Source organism: Hyaena hyaena, unplaced genomic scaffold, assembly GCF_003009895.1.
Source record: "Hyaena hyaena isolate Hyena2069 unplaced genomic scaffold, ASM300989v1 scaffold_147, whole genome shotgun sequence".
Classification (NCBI taxonomy): Eukaryota; Metazoa; Chordata; class Mammalia; order Carnivora; family Hyaenidae; genus Hyaena; species Hyaena hyaena.
In genome coordinates this window covers 316810-330309 of record NW_024080779.1, presented here as the reverse complement: position 1 = coordinate 330309, position 13500 = coordinate 316810, and the positions used below count along the sequence as shown (strand labels likewise).

The 13500-nt window shown below is 37.9% G+C and overlaps 1 pseudogene; it reads right to left on the bottom strand.

Moving 5' to 3' along the window:
- Positions 1 to 1700: 1700 nt before the first annotated feature.
- On the bottom strand, positions 1701 to 2222 carry LOC120236171 (annotated as a pseudogene).
- Between the last annotated feature and the right edge of the window lie 11278 nt (positions 2223 to 13500).

Here is a 13500-nt window from a genome sequence, read left to right as displayed (position 1 = left end):
TTTTCAACTTAACATTGGGCAGTCTATACTTTTCACAAAGTATTGTCTTTGCAAATAACATGTCTCCAAGGGAGTCACTCAGCATACATTAGGTTCAGCTGAAGCTCAAAAACAGGGAGTACGAAAACTTTATAGTGAAAAATGGGAACGCTTCACTGTTATGTGAAAGCTATTGGTATACAGAAGTTGAATATGGCTTACCAGAAGCAGAGCATACCATGTAATTGGTTTGGGGAACACATTTGGCTTTCTTTGGTTGGTCCTTAATTGAAAGTGGAGGCAAATTTAAGCAGGTAGTCATTGATCAAGTCCCGAACTTTCTGGACGGGGGCTACAGAGGCTGTAGGTCAGGATTCTACTTTCATATATGGTATAGTTACTGTTTGTGTATTCAGTCTCTCACGGTCAAACATTATTATCATTCATGTTCAATACTTCTGTGAGTACCTACTATGTGCCAGGCAGTGTTTTAGGTGCCAGCAGGAGATAATGACCAACACAGGAAAAAACAAAAATCCCTGCCCTCAGAATGATGATATATTTTTTAATTTTGTCAATTTAAATGCAAGTTAGTTAACATACAGTGTAATATTGGTGTCAGGAGTAGAACCCAGTGATCCATCACTTTCATATAACACCCAGGGCTCATCCCAAAAACTTCCCTCCTTAATGCTCATCACCCATTTAGCCCATTCCCCCAACCACTACCCCTCTAGCAACTCTCAGTTTGTTCTCTGTATTTAAGAGGTTCTTATGGTTTACCTCCCTCTCTGTTTTTATCTTACTTTTCCTTCTAGTTTAAAATAGAACAGACAAACAAGGTTATACTGAGAAAGTTGACATTGAAAAATAGAGTTGAGAAAAAAAAGAATTCCTGGAGAAAAGCATTCCAGGAACAAGGAACAGTAAGTTTACAGATTCTGAGGCTATGATATGCTAATGTATTTTATGATAACGTGAAGGTCATGTGGCCTGAATAAATAAGGGGGAAGAGTAGAAGGAGATGTGATCAGAGAGGGAAATTTATATGTATATATGTGTATATATATGTATGTGAAATAAATATATGTATGTGAAATAAAATGTAAATGTCAAATGTAAATTTTACAAATAAAATATGTAGTTATATACAACTATGTAGAGTTAAAACAAATATAAATAAAATATAAAAAGTTATATAAACACAAATCTATTATATATAAACACTAATTATAAATACACTTGGTGAGAATAATTAGGCTGTTTTCATGCCTCAAGCATCCAATTTACCTGTGTATTTGTTTAGGTTGAAGAAAGAAAATTCTGATTCATTCACATAATTAGATGAAATAACAGATTTTTAAAAAATAACTTGTCTTATAACCTTTGTACTAGTTTCAACTGATTTGATTTTTCTCTTCTAAGTATTTAAATTAGATAAGAAAGAAATAAAAATTTTAATAAATACTAAAACCAATATGATGTCATACTTTCTTTTCTTCCTTTTTCCTTTCCTCCTTCTTTTTTCTTAGATCAGGAAGCATTTCACTGACCTGATGGATAGGATAGGACATTCATCTACTTGCTCCACTGCAGTTACTTTCCCTACCTTCCCATGTCCTTTCCCACAGGTGTATGAAGGGGACCCTCTTATGGCAAAGACATTTTCAATGCCCTTCCAGGGACAGAACCAGGGACTTCCCTGAGTGTGTCCTGAGACTTTAGTCATGGGCTCTGGCTTTCAGTGTTGCTTTGAACTTCCCTGTCATCTCCTTAGGTAAGGGGACCAGGTCCAGGAAGGCACCTGCCCTTTCACCTCACAGATGTAGTCCTGGAGGCAGTACTTTCAGGGGCCAAAGTAGGCCGGGTAAGAAAGCTGTTTTTTCTCTTGCTCCCCTTTTTTCAAGGGTTTCTTTGTTCTTCCCCAAGATTTTTTTTTTATATGCTCCATGATATCCTTATTACTCTTGGTCTTCACATCCATGAAGACCTGCTACTCGGAATCCAGATAGAATCGCAGGAAGGGGGACAGCCTCATGTTGTTAAACATCATGATCTGCACCCAGGGGTTTGTGTTCTGGATTTGAGATATGTTGAAAAACACAAATTTCCTGGCACCCTTGCCCAGATTCCCATGTGTGTTGTAGTTCAGACTCATGACCTTCACTGACCTTGAACACTATGTCTACCTGGCTCAGGTACTGCAGGGTGCAGTGGATCAGGAAGCAGCCCTTCTTGGGCATGGCACTGCAGGTGTTGAGCCGCTGGTCTAGCAGCATGGAGAGACCCAGAGTAGCAGACATAGCTGACTCAGTGGACCTCACACCACTTTGCTTCACCGCTGTTTTACACTTCCTGCACAGATGCAGAGGAGATGCCTCCAGTTAGCAGGCAGCCACTTTTTTCCCTTTTGACTAAGAAATTACTAGTGAATTAAACATGTGCTGAGCAGATGTTTCTGTGCTTTGCTGAGCATTTAATTGAGTGTGGCTTATATACTCTATAGCCATAGATTGGTTTATATAATTTATTTTCATAATTGTAAATCAGACATTTTTTAAAGACCAGTTCAGCTCCGTAAACCTCTTAATCAATGGCACACTTAAACAATTTTCATGTATCTTCTAGAAATGTCAGGAACTCTTTTATTCTCAGTTCTGCAATTAAAAAATGTGGCAATTTGACAATCCAAGTAAATGGGATAGGGGTTTCAACAAGAAGTCAAAATTTAGTATATTACACATTGGACTCTGCATTTTCTATTTACTGGTAAATTCATTAAGACAAAGACAGCATTTAGGTCAACCATTTTTGGAACCTCTAAGCATTGTCAATCACAGTGAATTACTACTAAATTAGCATATGTATTCATAAAAACTTTTATGTCTTTGATTTGGAATATATAACCCAATGAATAATTTAAGCTTAAATATCAACTTTCACCTGAATATAATAATATAGTAATAGAAAAGGGTGTTTATATTCAATTATCATTTTGAGGGCCCTCTACCTCCTAGGTCTAATTTTATAATCTGGGGAGAAAGTGATTCTCTTTGTTAGGATACTGACATGTATTTCTACTGACATGTGTATAGTAGACAATAAAAATGACAGAATCTGTCAACCAAGGCTTGCAACATGTTAATTTTGTTTCTTTCTGTTTCCTACATCAACTTGATTTTATCTGTCATTGAAGATATCTTTTAAAGTGGTTTTGAGGTATAACTATGCTACAGTACGCTTTCGTTAATTAGTGATGAGCCATAGTCTTGCATGTTGTTTTTTTTTTTGCCAAAATATTTTGTTTGGTGTGTGTGTGTGTGTGTGTGCTCTTAAGAACACAACCCACCAGTCTGATATTTTTATGGATGTAGAAGATGCACTAAACCATCACTTTTAAATATGTTTTTCTAATTGGCCATACCCTTCATTTATATAATAGTAACGAAAGAACAATAAACAAGTCACTTTACTAACACAAGCATTTCATTTTCAATCAAGACACTAAAGTATGTTTTTCAAAGTGCCCTTAAAATAGTCTCAGTGCTTATTGAATAACTATTATTAAAAGGAGATAGACATTAATTACCTAAATAATGCTAGAAATAAGCTGAATCAGGACAATAGCAGTCAGAAAGAATTAACATGAAGCCAAAATGAAGAGATTTCAGATCCATTCAGACTTGTGAGTGTTTCATAGGCTTTGGAACTTTGGAAAATCAGTCATATCCTATTGCAATAGTTTGATCCTTGTAGACAATAATTTAAAAAGAATATTATGTAGCAGTTGTGTTAACATAAAATGTGATATTTGTTGTCATTTAAATGGGTGGGCTTTGTACCCTATGCTCCCTAGAATCTGATTCATCTTTGAACACTATTACCACAAGACTAGAAATTGCTACCAGTTAGGAGTTTCAATGGAAACTATTTTTTCCCAGAGATATGATATCCAGACTTATCAATTAGACTTTTTCTCTGAGACCCATAACTATGCTTAAGAAGTGAGATAAGACAGAGAAAGACAATATTGTTTGAACTCACTTATATTGTTTGAACTTACTAAAAAGGCTGTATTTTTTTTTTTATTCCTAGGAGAGAGAGAGAGACAGCGTGAGCAGGGGAGGGTCAGAGAGAGAGGGAGTCACAGACTGAAACAGGCTCCAGGCTCCGAGCTGGCAGTCAGCACAGAGCCCGACACGGGGCTCGAACCCACGAAACGCGAGATCATGACCTAAGCGAAAGTCGGACGCTTAACCGACTAAGCCACCCAGGCGCCCCTAAAAAGGCTGTTTTTAAAAAGAAGAGTAAAATGGTGTTACCAGAGGCCAGGTTGGGTGGGGGAATAGGAGAGATATTTAAAAGTATAGACTTGCAACTCATAGATAAATAAGTCCTAGAGATCTAATGCACAGTATAGTGATTATAAACAACAATACTGTATTACAATATCAAACTTGCTAAGATACTTATATTGTAATTATTATAATCACAAAAAAGAAATAATTATGTTACATGATAGAGGTGTTAGCTAATGGCAATAGTGGCAATCACATTGCACTATATAAATGTATCAACTCAATATGTTGTACACCTTAAGCTTATACAATATTATGTACCAAATATAATTAACAATGGATAAGCATAACACACATACTCAGCAAATTTCGAAGAAATAGAATGCTTATGCATAAGCATGGGCCTTATGACATAAAACTGTTATCAATGAGATTTTCTGAGGAAATCATCTAATTTAAAAAATTCCTCTTTACAATCACATATATACATTAAACACCAATCCTAACATTTTTAAATATTAATTGAGTTGCCACCTTCTCTTTATATATTCAGGAATTTGGCCAACCTGACCTGGCCGTCTTCTGTTAGATTTTACAATGTCACTTGCCTTCTTTCTATATATATATATAATATTTTCAGTGACATGGCATGCATATAGAAAGAAGCCAAATGACATTGTATATGTTAATGAAGCCATATATATATATATATATATATATATATATATATGACTACTATCATGACAGAAAGCAACACAAAAATCAGATTTCCTGTGACTATCACGTAATGCAGGAAGTTCCAATTCTACTTGCATCACCAATTACATTACAACTATTTGATAGACTTCAATATTTTAGTGATTGGTTTTAATCAAGCCAAATGTTTTTCTAGGCCACACATTAAGAGGCAATATAGTTTAGTGGTTTTTGAACAAGGAGTTTAAAGTCACTTAACTTTAGTTTATAGCCTGACTCTGCCACTTACCGACCATGTGACCCTGGGCAAGTTAAATAACTTTTCTATGTCCCACATTCCTTACATACGACAAGGTACTGATGATAGAATTCTTGTGAAAATTAAAGGATTAAGAAGTATGCTGGTGCAATTTTGATTGGAATTGCATTGAATGTGTAGATTGCTTTGGGTAGTAATGACATCTTAACTATATTTATTCTTCCTATCCATGAGCATGGAATGTTTTTCTATTTCTTCTCAAAACTAGAACAAAGTATCCTAAAATTTGTATGGAACCACAAAAGACCCCGAATAGCCAAAGTAATACTGAAAAATAAAACCAAAACGGGAGGTATCACCATCTCAGACTTTAGCCTCTACTACAAAGCTGTCATCATCAAGACAGTATGGTATTGGCACAAAAACAGACACATAGACCAATGGAACAGAATTGAGAACTCAGAAGTGGACACAAAAGTATACAGCCAACTAATCTTTGACAAAGCAGGAAGGAATATCCAATGGAAAAAAGACAGCCTTTTTAACAGATGGTGTTGCGAGAAGTGGACAGCAACATGCAGAAGAATGAAACTAGATCATTTTCTCACACCATGCACAAAAATAAACTCAAAATGGATAAAGGACCTGAACGTGAGACAAGAAACTATCAACACCCTAGAGGAGAAAGCAGGAAACAACCTCCTTGACCTCCACCGCAGCAACTTCTTCCTTGACGCATCCCCAAAAGCAAGGGAATCAAGAGCAAAAATAAACGATTGGGACCTCATCAAGATTAAAAGCTTCTGCACTGCAAAGGAAACAACCCACAAAACTAATAGGCAACCCACAGAATGGGAAAAGATAGTTGCAAATGACATATCAGATAAAGGGTTGATATCCAGAATCTATAAGGAACTCACCAAACTCCACACCCGAAAAACAAACAACCCAGTGAAGAAATGGGCAGAAGATATGAACAGACACTTCTCCAGATGGAGAACAGGACATCCAGATGGCCACCAGACACAGGAAACGATGCTCAGCATCCCTCCTCATCAGGGAAATACAAATCAAAACCACACTGAGATACCACCTCACGCCAGTCAGAGTGGCTAAAATGAGCAAATCAGAGGACTCTAGATGCTGGCAAGGATGTGGAGAAATGGGCACCCTCCTACACTGTTGGTGGGAATGCAAACTGGCGCAGGCCTTCTGGAAAACAGTGTGGAGTTTCCTCAGGAAAATAACAATAGAACTCTCCTGTGACCCAGCAATAGCACTGCTAGGAATTTACCCAAGGGATACAGAAATGCTGATGCATACGAGCACATGTACCCCAATGTTCATAGCAGCACTCTCCACAATAGCTAAAACATGGAAAGAGCCTAAGTGTCCATCAACAGATGAATGGATCAAGAAGATGTGGTTTATCTATACCATGGAATACTACATGGCAATGAGAAACAATGAAATCTGGCCATGTGTAGCAGCATGGATGGACCTTGAGGGTGTTATGCTGAGTGAAATAAGTCAGGCGGAGAAGGACAAATATCATATGTTTGTACGTATAGGAGGATTAGGAGGAACTTAACTGAGGACCATGGGGGAGAAGAAGGGGGGAAATGGTGGGGAAAGGGAGAGAGGCAAACCATGAGAGACTCTTGAATGCTGAGAAACAAACTGAGGACTGATGGATGTGGGGGGGAGGGGGGAGATGGGCATGGAGGAGGGCACTTGTGGGGATGAGGACTGGGTGTTATATGGAAACCAACTTGACAATAAACTATTTGTAAGAAAAAAAGTAAATAAATTAAAAAAATAAAAAGAGAGAGAAAAAAAGAAACACAATTATAACAAAAAAAGAAAAGAAAATTAAAGGATTAACATATGTACAGCATTTAACACATAGCTTGGCATATATTAAACACTACTATAAGTTTTAAATCTTAACATTGTTTTGCACATATTTTGAATATACCACTTTTATAATAATTGTTTTATTTTCAAATAGTAAGACCCGTAAAGGTATTTTCAACATAGATCTTGAAAAAGCTTCAAAGTTCATGGGTGGAGGCTCCTTCTTGCATTCAGGTATGCGAAGAATTATTTCTGTTGATGTTCTACTTCAATTTCTTCACTGATACATTCTTATGACCTAAGGAAGTAGAACCTGGGTTTCTCATTTCTCAGTAAAGAACTCCTTCTTACACACTACATGGAAAGTGGGTGTAATCTGGGTTGGCACTAAACTTCCATCTAGGAAACAATGCTGGAGATACAAGGTATAGTCAGAGCAATAAAAAATGACAGATCTGTTGTTTTATTTCCGTAATCATTAGAGGTAAAAATTCAAGCATAAAAGTAAATTTTCTGCCACTACAACAGTTTTGGATTCTGTTTGTTTTTTTTTTAATCATAAAACTAATTAGGAATGGCCAAGAGCTGAACCAGGATTTTTAGGTGAGGGTGAAAAAGATAAAGTTTGGTTCTTTTTGTTAACATATAAATTCTGGCACATTCTCCATTCTATTTATTGTCAAATAATTGACAAATATATATTTCTTCTAATATTTTTAGGTTTTTCTTTTTCTATTTTTCCAGTTTTATTGAGAAATGATTGGCATATGTCAGTGTATAAGTTTAGCATACAACATGATGATTTGATTTACATACATTGTGAGTGATTATCACAATAGATTCAGCTAACAACCATCGTCTCATATAGGTAAAATTAAAAGAAAAGAAACAAAAAAGAAAAAAGAAAAAATGTATCCTTATGAGGAGAACTCATGGGAATTACTCCCTTAATTTTCTTACATATCATACAGCAGTGTTAGCTATAGTCATCATGTTGTACATTCTATCCCTAGGACTTACTTATCTTGTAACTGCAAGTTTGTATCTTTTGACCACCTTCCTCTAATTACCCCCTCCCACCTCCACCTCTAATGACCATGAGTCTGATCTCTTTTTCTGTGAGTTTCATTTTTTTATATTCCGTACATAAGTGAGATCATAACAATATTTATTATCTTTTTTCTGTCTGAATTATTTCACTTAACGTAATGCCTTGAAAGTCATCTAGTTTGTCACAAATGGTAGGATTTTTTTTTTAATTTTTTTTAATGTTTTATTTATTTCTAGGAGAGAGAGAGAGACAGCGTGAGCAGGGGAGGGTCAGAGAGAGAGGGAATCACAGACTCCGAAACAGGCTCCAGGCTCTGAGCTGGCAGTCAGCACAGAGCCCGACGCGAGGCTCGAACCCACGAACCGCGAGATCATGACCCAAGCGAAAGTCGGACGCTTAACCGACTAAGCCACCCAGGCGCCCCGATGTTTTGTTTTTTTAAAGCTGAATATGTATATGCCATGACTTCATTATCCTTTCATCCACTGAGGGACACTTAAATTGTTTCAATGTCTTTGCTATTGTAAATAATGCTGCTATGAATGTAGGGATACAGCAATCTTTTCAAGTTAGTGTTTTCATTTCCTTAGGATATATTCCCAGAAGTGGAATTGCTGAATTATATGGTAGTTCTATTTTTTATTTTTTCAGGATCTACTATACTATTTTCCATACTGGCTATACCAATTTATAATCTCACAAACAGTGCGCAAGGATTCCTTTTTCTCCACATCTATGCTAACATTTGTAATCTCTTGTCTTGATGAAAACCATTCTAACGTGGGAAGTGGTATCTCATTATGGTTTTTATTTGCGTTTACGTATTGCCTTTTCACATCTCTTATTTGAATAAATGTCTATTTAAGTCCTTTGTCCATTTTTTGATTGAGATAGTTGATTGTTGTTTTTCTTTCTTTTTTTCTTTCTGTTATTTTTTCTTTTTTCCTGCCAGTGTAAGAGGTTTTTTTCTGAATTATATGAGTTCTTTATATTCGTTGGACATTAACCATTTATCACATATATCACCTGCAAACATTTTTTCCCATTCCATAGGTTGTCTTTTCACTTTCCTGATGTTTCTTTTGTTGTGCAGAAGGTGTTTAGTACGGCTCTACTTGTTTACGTTTTGTTTGTTACCTTGTGCCTTAAGTATCATATCCATAAAAGCATTACCAAAACCTGTGTCAAAAAATTTTATTCCTATGTTTCTTCTAGAAATTTCATGGTTTCAGGTACTACATTTATGTCTTTAATCCATTTTCAGTTAATTTCTGTGAGTAGTATAAGATGTGGGTCCAGTTTCATTCTTTTACATATGAATATCTAGTTATCCCAGCACCATTTATTGAAAAGATTTTTTTCTCCATTGAGTATTATTAGCTCTGTTGCCAAATATTAGTTGATTTACATGCTTGGGTTTATTTCTCTGGGCTGTCAATTCTGTTTGATTGGTCTGCCTGCTTTTATGTCAGTGCCATATTATTTTGATGACTATAGGCTTATAGTGTAGCTTGAAGTCGGGAACTGTGGTGCCTCCTACTTCATTCTTTCTGAGCATTTCTTTGGGTATTTGGGCCCTTTTATGGTTCCATATAAATATTAAAGAGTTTTTTTTTTCTACATCTGTAAAATACACCGTTGGAATTTTGATAGAGAGTAAGTTGAATCTTTGAATGGATTTTGGTAGTATTGACATTTTGACAATATTAATTTTTCCAATCCATAAGTCAGAATACCTCTCCATTTGTATAGTTTTTATTTCTTTCATCAGTGTCTTGTGGCTTTCAAAGTAGAAATCTTTCATCTGCTTAGTTAAATGTATTCCTGAGCATTTTATTGTTTTTGATGCTATTGTAAAAGGTGTTAGTTTATTTCTTTTTCAAAAAATTCATTGTAAGTGTATAGAAACACTACTAATTTTTGTATGTTAATTTTATTTCCAGAAACTTTACTGAATTCATTGATTAGATCTAATAGGTTTTTCGACATATAAAATCACACCATCTGCAAACAGAGACAATTTTACCACTTCCTTTGCAATTCTGATACTTTTCATTTCTTTTGCTTGCCTTATTGCTCTAGATAGAACTTCTAGTATAATGATGAATAAGGGTGGTGAGAGTGGGCACTCATGTCTTATTCCTGATCTTAGAGGAAAAGCTTTCAAGCTTTCACCATTGAGTATAATGTTGACTATTGGCTTGTCATATATAGCCTTTATTACGTTGAGATAGTTTCCTTTTATGCCTAATTTAAGAGTTTTTATCATGAACGTCTTTTGAATTTTATCAAATGCCTTTTCTACATCTATTGACAAATATTTTAAATATTATATCTTTTTAAAAATAGTTTATTGTCAAGTTGGTTTCCATATAACACCCAGTGCTCATCCCAACAAGTGCCCTCCTCCATGCCCATCACCTCCCTTCCCCTCCCCTCTACCCCTATCAGCCCTCAGTTTGTTCTCTGCATTCAAGAGTCTCTCATGGTTTACCTCCCTCTCTCAAACCAAAGTGGTAAGCTCTACTGAAGTAAACATCTTCCTCTTTAATACAGTTTTCTAATGCCCTAGCACTTTCTAAAACCAATAATTTTTCTTCATTAGCAGACCTGCAGTAATGCTTAAGTGACATTAAGTTAAAAATTATGTAACTAAGATGATCCCCGAGACAGGGGCAAGATGGCGGAGAAGTAAGGAGCTCCGTACTTGCACTCGTGCCCATACATCACACAGAAAAGATCTGAAGCCATTGGAAACCTTACAAAACCTGAGAGATTGGGAGAAAAAGGATGCAGAATCCACTGACAAAGCCTTCTAACGTGAGTGCGAACCGGGGAAGATAAAATCGGGTGGGGATCGGAGACTTCAGGGTGGGAGGCGATCCCCCTCTACCCTCTACGGGGAGTGAGAGGGGAAAAGGAGAGAGTCCGAAACAGAAAAACCTCCGCTCAGGGGGGAAAAAACCCCCGCTCGGTGCATAGAAAGACCGTACTTGCCAAATACCTGCACACCAGGTCCCGTCGCGCCAACTGGTCCTGGGGGGGGCTGAGCACACAAACCGCTTCTTTGTGCTGGCTCCTGGTGGCTGGACTTCAGAGTGGCGGCGCGCCTGCCGCCATTGTAGCTCCCGGGCGGCTGGGGCCCCTGAAAGAGCCAGGCGGACACCGGGCGTCCACGCTCCTGGCTGGCTGGAACTCGAGAGGGAAGGCAAAGAGCTAAAAACTGGGAAATTAAACTGTGGGTTCATGTTTCGGGTGACAAGCCATAGCGGGACCTGGTTTTCCTCACTCCAGCGGGCTCTGCGCATCCGGCAGGCAAGCCCCTGCCCATGCTCCCCAGCCTGACCCAGGGAAGGAAGCAGCGATTCTGACTCCACACTCAGACCTCGGCAGGGGGCCTGGAATTGTCCGAGGGGATTGCCTGGGAAGTTGTGTCTAAGGCAATTTCAGCGGGGCGCACGGACTCGGATTTGGAGATTGGCACTGGCCTGTGTTGAAGAGTGCAACCAACTTCAGCTGCGCCCCCGGTACGGGGAGTTTACACGCCCAAAAAAGCGAGGTGCAGCGCTTGGTTCAAGAAGAGACTGGAGCACCATCACTCTCCTCCCCACAACCGCCAAGGCAGAGCTCCCGCCTGAGGCATTGGATCACGCCACGCCCAACCCTGCCTGAGAGATGCCCTCCTCCCTTTTTTTTTTTTTTCTTCTTTCCCTTTTCTCTCTTTTTTCCCTAGAACACTGACCTGATTAACTCTGGTCACCAGCTTGCTTAAACAATCACAAGGAGTCCATTCTGTAAATGTAAATTCTACATCTACCGACATTTTCATCTCATTCTCTCAGGAGAACTTAGACTATATAGTTTCTCTGGATAATTCCAGCATCCTTCTCTCACCTAACCAACAATATTCTACCCTTTACGAAAAAATCTTCTCATCCCTTCTGCCTGTTCATTCTATTTCCAATTTTGCCTCATCCCACCCTGTCTTCTCTCTCTTTCTCTATGCTCTTCAACCAGCACTGCAGACACACGGCTATTTAACTGTAGTTGGGAAATCCGGTTATATGCTTTAAACCGTTCTTTGACCATCGGTTTTCTTCTTTTTTCCTTTTCTTTTCTCCTTTTTGACCCTTTTATGTATTTTATACTCTCTATTATTCGCCCTCCCTCCTCTGTCTTTTCTCTTACCTTTTTTGTTTTCCCTCTCGCTTTGCATGTTAGTTGAATTAGCCTGTGCGTTTGTGTGCTCCAGCTCCCTGTGTGTTTGTCTGTCTGTTTTCTTTTCCAGGGCTACCTCAAGAAACAAGCCAGAGTACCCAAGATGGAGAGTCCCAAATATCACTACGAATAGGAAAATAAAATAACCAAGGTCCCAACAAGAGAGACCAAGAGATACCATTCAAAAAACACTCTCTGAAAGGATAGGCCCTGGAAAGTCAAAGAGTCTTCTTGGATATAGCAGCGCTCATAGAAACAGAGAGCATAACAGGTCTTTAAAACCAACAAGAGCCGGAAAGCTAACTAAAATGATGAAACGAAAGAGCTCTCCTCCAAAAAAACTCCAAGAAGAAATGACAGCTAATGAACTGCTCAAAACAGATATCAGCAGCATCACGGAACAAGACTTTAGAATAATAATGGTAAAATTAATAGCTGGGCTTGAATAAAACATAGGGGACATCAAAGAAACTATGGCTACAGACAGAATGGAAAATAAAAATAGGCATGAAGAATTAAAAAATGCGATAAATGAGATACATAATAAATTAGAGGCCTCTAATGCACGGCTTGAAGAGGCAGAAAGGAGAATAAGTGATTTAGAAGACACCATTATAGAAAAACAAGAAGCTGACAAAAAAAGAGACAAACTGATCCAGGAACAGGAAAGAAGAATTCGAGAGCTCAGCGATACGGTCAAACAGAACAATATCCGTATCATAGGAATCCCAGAAGAGGAAGAGAGAGGGAAAGGTGCTGAAGGAGTCCTGAAACAAATTATAGTAGAGAACTTCCCCGACCTGGGGAAGGAAGTAAATGTTGAAATACAAGAGGCTCAGAGGACTCCCCTCAGACGTAACTTGAATCGATCTTCTGCACGTCATATTATAGTAAAAATGGCAAAATACAAGGACAAAGAGAGAATTTTGAAAGCAGCTAGGGAGAAAAGGGCCCTAACATACAAAGGGAAACCTATCAGAGTGGTGACAGACCTATCTACTGAAACGTGGCAGGCCAGTAAGGAATGGCAGGAGATCTTCAATGTGATGAGCAGAAAAAATATGTAGCCAAGAATCCTCTATCCAGCAAACCTGTTATTCAAAATAGAAGGAGAGATAAAAAATCTTTCCAAATAAACAGAA